Source organism: Cebus imitator, unplaced genomic scaffold (genome assembly GCF_001604975.1).
Source record: "Cebus imitator isolate Cc_AM_T3 unplaced genomic scaffold, Cebus_imitator-1.0 Scaffold737, whole genome shotgun sequence".
NCBI classification, from domain to species: Eukaryota; Metazoa; Chordata; class Mammalia; order Primates; family Cebidae; genus Cebus; species Cebus imitator.
Window position 1 is genome coordinate 132,871 of NW_016108052.1, and position 12,655 is coordinate 145,525.

Genomic DNA, 12,655 nt, shown 5'->3' on the forward strand with positions numbered 1-12,655 from the left:
TTTTGAGATGAAGTCTTGCTCTGTCCCCCAGGCTGGAGTGCAGTGGTGCAATCTCATATTGTACAATTCATTTGGCTTCTAGAGCAGGGTCAGTTATGGGGGATCAGGGAGCCCCCCTCCCATGGTGATATGACTCTATAGGCATCTGGATGGTGGACAAAGGCTCACCTGAGGGGGGGCTGCTATGAAGGAATCCCAGTAACCAAAACAAGTGGAGGAGGGAGGGAATAAGCCAGGAGGATACAGAACTTAGCTCCTGTCTGGTGATGGGCACTGCTGCCTCCACACTGAATGGCATGGGAGCGGCTCAGCCAGAGGGGACTTAGACTCGTGGTGTGCACAGAGACGTGGATGTGGGCTGTGCAGACAGGAGCCACCAATCATGAGCTTGGTCTGCTCTGCCTCTTTTGAGACTCTGGCCGTTACTGGAGTGAGGATTGAGGCAACCATCCAGATATTCTATGCCAGGTGCCAGGGAACCGCTGAATTCCAGCTAGGTTCCTCCCTTTGGAGGCATTCATGTGACCATTAAAAAAGCAAAAGGATTGCACAACGTGATAAGAATATAGGAGACTGTGGAGGACAGAAGAGGAACCTACCCCAGAATGGGCAATCGCATAGGGCTGTCTGGAGGAGGTAACGCTGGAGCTCCTGCAGGAAGGTGCGTGGTAAGGAAATGGGAGTCCAGGAGAGCTACCCTGATGGTTTCCCCCCACATGCAAGGAAAAAACAAAAGTGGGGGCATAAGTATTCATTCTCTTGGCAGATGGATTCAAGCCGTCTAGGAACAGAAGGGGGAAAACAGTGTTCCAGGCCAGGGCCCAGCATGAGCTAACATTGGGAGGCATCTAAGAGCACGGCTCACTGAGAAACTACAAAGAGATGAAGCTAGAGATACAGGCAGAGTCCAGCTCACAAAAGGCCTTGAATGTCATGCAGATTTGATCCTGCTGGCTCTAAAGGTCAACTGAGGAGTTACAGGGGTTTATAACCAGATTCGTGCTTTCGGAAGGTCACTCTGGCTGTGGCAGCATGGGCTGGGGATGAAGGGGCTGAGGGTGGCAGGGCCACAATGATCCCGGGCAGGAAAATGAGACAGAGTTAGAGCAGCAGCTGTGGGAATAAATGGGATTCAAGATGGGAACAGAGAAGGCACATTTATATCCTCTCCTTCCATTCAACTGATGGACCAGTGTTTTAAACAGTCTAAGCCACAACAGCAAAGAGGCCAGGCTGGGCACAGCAGCTCACACCTGTAATCCCAGCACTTTGGGAGGCCAAGGCAGGCGGATTACCTGACATCAGGAGTTTGACACCAGCCTGGCCAACATGGTGAAACCCTGTCTCTACTAAAAGTACAAAAATTAGCTGGGCGTGGTGGTGTGCACCTGTAATATTATTTACTCCAAAGGCTGAGACAGGAGAATCGCTTGAACCTGGGAGTCAGAGGTTGCAGCGAGCCAAAATTGTGCCACTGCACTCCAGCATGGGTGACAGAGGGAGACTCTGCCTCAGAAAGAGAGAAAAGAAAAGAAAGAGAGAGAGAAAGAAAGGAAAGAGAAAGAGAGAGAAAGAAAGAAAGAAAAAGAGAAAAAGAAAGAAAGAAAGGAAAGAAAGAAAGAAATGAAAGAAAGAAGGAAAGAAGGAAAGAAAGAAAAGAAAGGAAGGAAAGAAGGAAGGAAGGAAGGAAGGAAAGAAAGAAAGAAAGAGGACTGAAGGAAGTCGTTAGCAGACAAGTGATTTCACCTGGAAGATGAAATAGAGACCTGTGGGGTAGATTAGAGGGCGCAGAAACCCAGAAAATATGCAGAGGGGCTGGAGTCAGCCATCCGCCTGTGAGAACCTCAGGGAGCCTCTGGGCTTCAGCACAGGTATCACAGAGGTGAAGTGAAACGGGGCAGGAAAAGGCAGAATAAATGAAGATCCAGGTGTAGACAGTGTCCCTTCCCTCAAGTCGTGGGTGGAGCCAGGCACTTACCCCAAGGAAAAAAATCACAGACTCTCTCCAAAGAGAGCTGTGTACACTGCCTGGTGAGATGGGTGTTACTAGTGGAGTGCTCAGTACCCTTGAGGAAGCCCTCCTTACCATGGCATTTAGGAATCCATGAGTGTAATGACTGGTTCCCGCTCTAAGCTCTGCCCATATGCATATAACCCCCTTAAGCCTGTGCACAAAATCCCTTTAGATACAGAAAGACACCAGGTAACCCCACATATTTCAGAAAAGCTTCCAAAGTGAAGGAGAAAGAGTCTAAGAAGTCCTCAGAGAACAAGAATCAGAGAATAAAAGATTAAAAAGAAAGAAAATGTGTATCCTCAGGAAAGCTCAAAAAAAAACTACAACAAAAAAAAAAAAAAAAAAAAAAAAAACACAAGATGTTAAGAAAAAAGGAACAGTTAGAGAAGCAATTACCTTTTTAAAGTTTGTGGTAAATACACAATATAAAATTCACCATTTAACCATTTTTAAATGTGCAATTCAGTGGCTGTATTAGTCTGTTTTCATATTGCTATAATGGTACTACCTGAGAGTAGGTAATTTACAAAGGAAAGAGGTTTAATTGACTCACAGTCCCACATGGCTGGGGAGGCCTGAGGAACTTACCATCATGGCAGAAGGGGAAGAGGAAGGGAAAGCAAGGACCTTCTTTACATGGTGGCAGGAGAGTATGCGTCAGCGCAGGGAAAGTTACTAGTTATAAAACCAACAGATCAGGTGAGAAGTCATTCATTATTACAGGAAGAGCATGGGGAACATTGCCCCCACACTCCAGTCATTTCCCACCAGGTCTCTTCCTAAACACCTGGGGATTACAATTCAAGATGAGATTGGGTGGGGACACAAAGTCTAACCATATCGGTGGGCATTAAGGATATTCACATTGTTCTAAAACTGTCATCCACAACCATCTCCAGAACTCTTTTTTATCTTGAAAAACTGAACTCTGTACCCATGAAGCAATAACTCCCCAACCCTCACTGCCCCCAATCCTTGCAACCACCATTCTTTCTGTCTCCATGAATTTGACTAATTTAAGTATCTCATGTGACTGAAATCACACAATAATTGTCCCGTGTTAGTGGCTTACTTCACGTAGCATAATGTCTTCAAGATTCGCTAATGTAGCATGTGTCAAAATTACCTTCCTTTTTAAGGCTGAATAACATCCATGGTATGGGTATATGAAATTTTGTTTATTCATCTGTCTATGGACAGTTATTTCTACCTTTTGGCTATTGTGATTAATGCTGCTGTGAACATGTGTGTACAAACGTAAAAGAAGTAACTTTTTACAATTAAAAATATGATTACCAAAATAAAACTTTTGCTAGACGGCTTGGAAAACAAAATCAATGAAATGTCTAGAATGCAGAATAAAACATCAAAAAGAAAAACATACAAGAGGAGCAATAAAATACTTCAAGGACCGATTCAAGTTCAACATCTAACCAGTTGACACTCTAGAAAGAGAACAGAGAAAAACAAAGGGCAAGGGGTTATCAAAGAAATAATAAAAGAAAATTTCCTAGAGCCATGGGTTAACCATGTTGAAGCCCAGCCATGTGTCATGCACTGTGTGGGTACTGGAGCTACCTACATACAGCTAACACATGGTCCTGCCACCTGGTGCTGAGAATCTTGGGAGGGAGAGACAGAAACCAAATGGTTGCATTAATTAATGTAAAATTACAGGTAGAATGCAGAGCACAAAGGAGCCTATTAAAAACTTAGGTCAAGGAAGAGCTTCCTGAAACAGGGACATCCAAGCTCAGAAGTAACCAGGCAGGAGAGAAAGGGAGGAGTTTTGGGAAAAGGGAACAGCATTTGCAAAGACTGTGTGGCCGGAGAGGCATGATGAGTTTGAAGAGTTGAATGAAGAGCTGCCTGGCCAGAGCTAAGAAGAGGGTTCCTAGGTGGTGAGCGGGAGGTGAGGGCTGGAGCCAACCATGTCAGGCTCCGAGGGCCCAAGGGAGAAGCCAGGGTTTTTTTTTGGTTTTGGTTTTTGTGTTTTTTGTGTTTTTTGTTTTTTGTTTTTTGAGACGGGGTCTCGCTCTGTCACCCCGGCTGGAGTATAGTGGCGAGATCTCAGCTCACTGAAACCTCCGCCTCTCTGGTTCAAGCAATTCCCTGCCTCGGCCTCTCCAGTAGCTGGGATTACAGGCAGCTGCCACCACATCTGGCTTTTTGTATTTTTAGTTGAGATGGGGTCTTACCATCTTGTACAGGCTGGTCTTGAACTCCTGACCTCATGATCCACTAGCCTCAGCCTCCCAAAGTGCTGGGATTACAGGTATGAGCCACCGCACCTGGCCAGAAACTAGGTTTTAGAGATAAAAACAGGTCCCCGCCGGGCGCGGGGGCTCAAGCCTGTAATCCCAGCACTTTGGGAGGCCGAGGCGGGTGGATCACGAGGTCAAGAGATCGAGACCATCCTGGTCAACATGGTGAAACCCCGTCTCTACTAAAAATACAAAACATTAGCTGGGCATGGTGGCGCGTGCCTGTAATCCCAGCTACTGAGGAGGTTGAGGCAGGAGAATTGCCTGAACCCAGGAGGCGGAGGTAGCGGTGAGCCGAGATCGCGCCATTTCACTCCAGCCTGGGTAACAAGAGTGAAACTCCGTCTCAAAAAAAAAAACAAACAAAAAAAACAAGTCCCTAGGGAGACAGAAAATGCTTTCTATTCCTTCGGGACACCAAGAAACAAAGCACAAGTTAAATCCTCAGCAGCCGCCCACTTCTCTAGTGCCAGATGGGACTTCCTGCTCCACTGCAAAGAGCTCCATCTGGCCCTGCCCTGTGCAGCACAAGGGGGCAAAGTGAGGCTCAAGCCTGGGAAAAGCTGGGATGCGCTCCTTGGGCTACATCACAGGTGTTTTGGTTTTTAAAACTTGGCTGAAGGACTTGGGTGTCTGACAGGTGAGCAAGAGGAAACTTATTTGGATTCCTGGGGGCACAGTTAGGCAATTTCACTCTTCCATGTATGAGTGTGGCTGTGATGCACACTGATGCATTCATTTAGCACATCTGATTATTTCTTTAGGATCTATTTCTAGAAATAAAATTTCTGGTGCAAACAGATGGGCCATTTTTAGGGCTTTGGCCCCACAGAGCAGTCGTTCCAGTTTACAACCCCAGCAGTAGATGAGTGTCTGTTTACTCAAACTCTCCCCTGCCCAGCCCTCATGAATACTGTATCTTTCTGATTGCTGCCAGCTCGGCAGGCAACAAGAGGTATCTTGCAGTTTTAGTAGTATTTCTGCTCCTCCTCCTTTCTTTTTTTTTTTTTGAGACAGAGTTTTGCTCTTGTTGCCCAGGCTGGAGTGCAATGGTGCAATCTTGGCTCACCGCAACCTCTGCCTCCTGGGTTCAAGCGATTCTCCTGCCTCAGCCTCCTGAGTAGCTGGGACTACAAGCGTGCACCACCATGCCCAGCTGATTTTTTGTATTTTTAGTAGAGACAGGTTTCACCAAGTTGACCAGGATGGTCTTGATCTCTTGACCTTGTGATCCACCCGCCTCGGCCTCCCAAAGTGCTGGGATTACAGGCGTGAGCCACCGCGCCCGGCCCCTCCTCCTTTCTTGTTCCTCCTCCTCCTATGGTTTTAGCTGTACTCCTCCTCCAGCAAAAAGAGGTATCTTGTGGTTTTAGCTGTATTTCCTCTTCTCCTCCTCCTCCTTTCTTTTTCCTCCTCCTTCTCCTCCTTCTCCTCCTCTTCCTCTTTCTTCCTCTTTGTCCCTTTCTTTTTAAGACAGGGTCTTGCTTTGTCACCCATGCTGGAATGCAGTGGCTCACTCATAGCTCACTGCAGCCTGCACTCAGGCAATCTTCCTGCGTCAGTCTCCAGAGGAGATGGAACTACAGGTGTGCACCACAATGCCCAGCTAATTAAAAAAAAAAAAAAAAAAAAACTTATAGAGGGTTGGTTGCAGTGGCTCATGCCTATAATCCATACACTTTGAGAGGCTGAGGCGGGCAGCTTGCTTAAGTCCAGAACTTTAAGACCACCAGGAGCAACATGGTGAATACACAAAATACAGAAAATTAGCTGGGTGTGGTGGTGTGTACCTGTCGTCCCAGCTACTTGGGAGGCTGAGGTAGGAGGATCGCTTGAGCCTGAGAGGCCAAAGTTTCAGTAAGCCATGATCACGCCGCTGCACTGCAGCCTGAGTGACAGAGTGAAACTCTATCTCCAAAAAAACAATTTTTTTGTAGATAGGGGGTTTCACTTTGCTGGCCAAGCTGGTGTCAGACTGCTAGCTCCAAGCAATTCTTATACTTCATCCTCCCAAAGTGCTAGAATTACATTCACGAGTCACTGTGTTTGGCCACATTTCTTTTATTACTGTCATGGTTACAGTGATCTCATGTATTTACTGGTCATTTCTACTTTTTTATTTTTTGAAATGGAGTCTTGCAACCTCTGGCTCCCAGGTTCAAGAGATTGTCCTGCATAAGCCCCTCAGGTAGCTGGGACTACAGGTGCTCGCCACCATGCCTGGCTAATTTTTGTTTTTTAGTATAGACAGGGTTTCACCATGTTGGCTAGGCTGGCCTTGAACTCCTGACCTCAGGTGATCCATCCACCTCAGCCTCCCAAAGTGCTGGGATTACAGGCATGAGCCACCTCACCCAGCCATTTCTACATATTTTTAAACTACATATCCATGCCCTGTGCCCATTCCAATTGGGAACATGTCTTCTTCCTATTGATTTGTACCAAAATTAACCCTCTGTCTGGCATACATTGAATTCTCCCGCTTTATCATTTGCTTATTAATTTTGTTTATGATATTTTTGAATCATAAACAAATCTTTTTGCAGTCACATTTCCAATCTTTCCTTTATGGTTTCTGATTTCCATGTTAAACTTAGGATGGCCTCCCTCACATTGACATTATACAAATGTTTTCCTCTATTTCATTCTTTTATTTTTTGGTATCCTTTTTTTACATTTAACTCTTTATCCCATTTGGAATTTATGTTAGCATGTGGTTTGAAGAAACATCAAATCCTTAATTTTTTCAGCCACATTTATTTATTTCCTCTCCATTTTGAAATGCCAAATGCATCATTTTCTAAATATTTAAAGTATACTTGCAACTTCTGGGCTTTCTATTACATTACATTGGTATATTTTTTATAACTGTTATAGCCGCCCACATTATTTTCTTCTTTCAGCATTTACTTGATTTTTCTCTCCAATTTACCAGTGATTTTAAAAGGAAGGTATCAAGTTCACTTCAAATTTATCAAGCTCACTACCACCTTCCCTTCAAACAATTCCTTTAGGACCTTGACTGGAATTTACAAATTAACTGTAAGATAATTTCCCTTGCAATGATCACTGTCCCATCTCCTGGCTTCAACGCCCCACATTAGAGCATGTTTACAATGAGCCAAGGTCAAAGCGGTGCATCCAGCGGGTTCCTGGCTCTGCTGGGAAGCACAAGTGCCTCCCTGTCCCCTGCCCACCCTGCTGGCTTGGGCAAGCCTTGAGAGACCCATTAGCGAGAGGCCATTCCTCCATCTTCATTAACACCTGTGACCTGGGGACCAGACCAGAAGTTCTAGGAAGTGGAAAGGCCTCTCCTCACCTCTTCCCAAATATCATGCACTCCCCCCAGCAAAGTGGGGAGCAGCTGCAGAGTCACAGCGCCCTGCCCCCACCCCAGCATACGCACCTAAATTGGAGTCACTGGGGCTTCGGGGAGAGGGAGGGACTTGCCTGCCACACCCTGGGGTCCTGACTGGGTGGAGTTCCCTGGGAGACCAAGAACACAGATGTTCTCATGTTCTTTCTTGATCATATTGACGGGGGCGGCGGTGTGGGTGGGTGCTGAGAAGGTTACTCATGACAGTTTACAAGAGTAAATTACAAGTGAGGATGAGCACAGCTGTCCCACCCGCCGCCTCCTGTTTCCCTCCCCTGCCTACCCCACCCCACTCCCACCTCTACGGCCCTCTATAACTGCGGCGGGTGGACCTTGGTAACTGCGTCCCCGGGGCTTGTTAGATAATAGAAATGTGGCTTTCCAGATGTGGCCGAGCAGGAGGCAGCATCATGGGAGTTGACGTCCGCCACAGCAAGGACCAAAAGCTTTGGAGCAACTAGCCCAAGAGCCAGGATACCCAGCTGAGGCTGTTGGTCAAGCTGTGCAGGCTTCTGGCCAGACGAACCAAGTTCACACTCAACTAGGTTGTGCTGAAGAGGTTGTTTCTGAGTCGCACCAATTGCCACGTCTGTCCCTTTCCTGGATGATCCGGAAGATGAAGCTTCCTGGCCAGGAAAACAAAATGGCCGTGGTTGTGGGGACCACAGTGAATGACGTGCGGGTACACGGGGCATGAACACTGAAGGTGTGTGCGCGGCGTGTGGACCAGCCAGCCCGCAGCCGCATCCTCAGGGCAGAGGGTCGGGGGTGGGGGCGGAAAGAGCCTCACTTTCGACCAGCTGGCCGTGGACTCCCGCAAGGGCTGCGGCACCGTCCTCCGGCCCTCACAAGGGCCCAGAGGTGTTTCAGCAAGGCCGGGGGAACCCAGCGCAGCCACACCAAACCCCACTTCCGCTCCCAGGGCCGGAAGTTACAGCGCGCCAGAGGCCAACCCGCCAGCCAAGGCGACAAAAACTAGCCCTGGATCCTGCCCTCTTATTAAAAAGCTTTTGGATGCTGGAAGCAAAAAAAAAGTGAGATGTGGACCCACACTTGTCCTGCTGAGTCAGAAACTTCGTTTTAATCAAATCCCCGTTTGTGTGCACGGGAAAGTTTGAGAAGCCAGGATCCCAAGACTCATCTAAGCTGGATGGAGCTCACAGCAACCACTGAGATAATCACCCACCCTGGTCTCTCCTCTCCTGGGACAAGCCTGAGCTCAGGAGTAGGGCCTGGGCCCAGGCCAGGGCAAAGCACCAAAGCTTCTCTCAGACACCAGGTGCATCAGAAACCAGCCTTTTCCTGGATCGACTTCTGAGTGGAGTGATGGACAGGCATGAGGTCAGTGTGACACCCACTTGGATTTCAGTCGTAGCATTGACCCGTACACGAGCTGCGACATGGGACCTCAGTGAGCCTCAGCCAACTTACCTGTCAAATGGCAAGAACTACACCACCTCACAGACCTGATGGGAAAACAGAGGTAATGTTTGTCAAATGTCCAGGAGAGCAGCATGCTCAAGGATAATATTGACGCAGGGCAGGCAAGCCCCAGAATTGGGGTTTAGCCCAGGAGGGTTTTTTGGTTTCTCCCAGGAAAGAATTTAAGGGTGAGCCATCTGTGTTAGCAACTTTTATTGAAGCTACAGTGTCCAGGTGAAGAGGGAGATCCAGGCAGCTCAGATCAACTTCCCCTTTTCATATGTGATTCCTAAAACTGTGAACTGAAACCTTTTCATATGTAATTCCTGAGACTGTAAACTGAGACCCTTTTCATATGTAAAGCTATAAACCTAAGATTCTCCCACGTGTAACATCTAAAGTATAAGCCTATATAAAGGCAGAACGTTCCTTTGTTAGGGGACCTGGGTTTTGTACAGATTACTACCCAAGGCTCCCGGCCGAATAAACTCTCCTTCCTCCTGTATTCGGTGTTCAAGAGATCTGTTTCCTGCGCCTGCTCCTGCTACACAGCAGCAGAGGGACTGCTCCTTGTGGGACAGGGATACCTCAAAGGCAGTGTGCCAAGAGTAGCAGCTCACAGGCAGTTTTGTAATCATATTTATATTCACTTTTTTTTTTTGAGATGGGGTCTTGCTCTGTCCAGCCCAGGCTGGAGTGCAGTGGTGCAATCTCAACTCACTGCAGCCTTCGCCTCCCAAATTCAAGCGATTCTGTGCCTCAGCCTCCCAAGTAACTGGGATTACAGGTGCACGCCACCAGGCCTGGCTAATTTTTGTATTTTTAGTAGAGATGAGGGTTTCATCATGTTGGCCAGCCTAGTCTTGAACCACTGGCCTCAGGTGATCCACTTGCCTCAGCCTCCCAAAGTGCTGATTACAGGTGCGAGTCACCATGCCCAGCCTATATTTACTTTTAATTACGTGCAAATTAAGGGGCAAGAAATTCATGCAGAAATTTACAAATTAAGGGGCAAAAATTAATCAACTTCAATTTGTGCAGAGGAAAATGAGGGAGCAGGGAAGGGGAGCAGTTGTGGGATGGGCAGAAGGGGTTCATGCAAGGACTGGGTCTGTTAATTGGTGATTGTGTGGAGGAGAAGCAAAGCAAGCTTCTCTATTTTTCTCTGGCCACAGGACAGCAGCTGGCAGTGCAAGTTAGAGCAAGGAGCCCACCCGCTGAGTGTGGGAGTTATTTCCCTGAATGTTTCCATTTCAAGGAGAGACTCTCCTCTAGAGACAGGTCTTGGTAGTGGAAGAGATACATCTCAAAGAGGGAGAGACAGAATTTACAATTGCAAAGGAACTGCTCTTAAGTGGGGGTGGGGTGAGTGGGTCAGGCCTATTTGTGTCTATAATCAGGTTTTGGCTGGAACAAACAGTGATTTTCCTGGCAGGCTTGAGCTTTCCCGATTAGACACTTTAAGAGTGGCTAAGGTCAAGGCTGGGCACAGTGGCTCACGCCTGTAATCCCAGCACTTTGGGAGGCCGATGCAGGTGGATCACGTGAGGTCAGGAGTTCTAGAACAGCCTGTTCAACATGGCAAAACCCTGTCTTTAAACAAAAAAAATAAATAAATAAAATAAAAAATAAAATAAAAATAAAAAAATTAAAAGAATGGCTAAGGTCATCCTAGGGATGTGGCCTTGAGCTGTTTAGAAACTATGTTAGTGTTTGTTCAAGTCTTTTAGTAGGGGTGGGGGTTGGGGGCTGAGCCAAACTACTTGTCCTGAGAATCTTTTCCAGGCCAAAGTTGAGGCCTAGTTGAAAAGAGATCTCAGAGGAGCCTGTCCAAAGTTTGTCAAGAAGAGTCTTTGTCAGTGGACACGAATTTTAGGGGATACTATTCAACCCAGTACATCCCCCCCAATTCTCCCATTTCAGTAAGTGGCTTAATTCATCCAGATATTTAAGTTAAAACCTGGACGTCATTCTTGATTCCTCTCTGTCCTCATGGAAACCACCTTTGCAAAAATTGTAAGAGTGGGAAAATTAATGACAATGAAAAAGATCTGATCTAAGCAACCCCTATCTTGCCTTTAGCCTCCAAACTGCTCTGAGTCATTCCTAGGCTTGCGCCAAGTTAACTTTGGGAGAAATTTACTTTATAGTTTAAGTGATAATAGCTCTTCCCCCAAACGAAACCACCTTTGTAAGCCTAATGAGAGACCATGAGGTTAGGAGGATGAGATAAGCCTGAATTCTGCTACCGTGTACAGAGAAACGATCACTAGATTCCAACTTTCCCAATTACTTCTGTAGACAATACCACTATTGTAGAACCTGAGATTGGCCTTTTGAGATGTATTTTCAGGTTTGCCGTCCTATGGCCCCACCCAGAAGCAGACTCATCATGAAGGAGGACCATTATCCACACCCGTATCATTGCACCCCCAACCAATCAGCAACACCCATTCTCTAGCCAGCCTCCTTCCCCCTGCTGTCTTTGAAAAACTCGCTAGCCTCCAATTTTGGGGGAGGCTGATTTGAGTAATAATAAAACTCCAGTTTTCCATTTAGCTGGCTCCACCTGGGCAAAACTCATTCTCTATTCCGATTCTTCTGTCTTGATAAATTGGCTCTATCTGGGCAGTAGGCAAGAAAAAAGGATCCACTGGATGGCTACTTCATCCCCACCCCTGCACCACCACACACAGGTAACCACCCAGTGGGTTCACCTTGCTTGCTGCCTAAACAGAGCCAGTTTATCAAGACAAGGGAATTGCAATGGAGAAAGAATAATTCACACATCCGGCTGTGCAGGAGACCCAAGTTTTATTATTACTCAAATCAGTTTCCTTGAAAACTTGGGGATCAGAGTTTTTAAGGATAATTTGGTGGATAGGGGCCCAGTGAATCAGGAGTGTTGACTGGTTGGCTCAGAGATGAAATCCTAGGGAGTCGAAGCTGTTTGTTGTTTTGTTTGCTTGTTTTAGACAGAGTCTTGCTCTGTCACCAGGCTGGAGTGCAGTGGTGTGATCTCGGCTCACTGCAACCTCCAACTCCTGGGTTCAAGCGATTCTCCTGTCTCAGCCTCCCCGAGTAGCTGGGACTACAGGTGTGTGCTACCATGCCCAGCTAATTTTTTTATTTTTAGTAGAGACGGGGTTTCACCATGTTGGCCAGATTGGTCATGAGCTCTTGACCTCATGATCCGCCTGCCTCAGCCTCCCAAAGTGCTGGGATTACAGGCGTGAGCCACCATGCCTGGCCAGAAGCTATTTTCTTATGCTAAGTCAACTCCTGCGTGGGAGCCACAGAACTGGTTGGCAGGTCCAGGTGGGGCCATCTGGTTGTTAGAAATACAAAAACATGAAAAGGCCGATCTTAGGTAGAGTAATTGGGAAAGTTGCCCAAATCTTATGACCTCCAGAATAATGGCTGATGATACTTAGAATTCCAGTCCCTCTCGCCCTAACTTAGTGACTGGTGACCTTTCATTTGTTTTACAACGGTTTAGCTTTAAACTATAAACTAAATGCCTTCCCAAGGCTAGTTCAGCCTACACCCAGAATGAACGAGGGCAGTTTAGAGATT

At 46.9% G+C, this 12,655-nt stretch overlaps 1 pseudogene; it reads left to right on the forward strand.

Annotated features, from left to right (window-relative positions):
- The first annotated feature begins 8,067 nt into the window (after window positions 1-8,067).
- Window positions 8,068-8,676, forward strand: LOC108296749 (annotated as a pseudogene).
- Window positions 8,677-12,655: the final 3,979 nt, after the last annotated feature.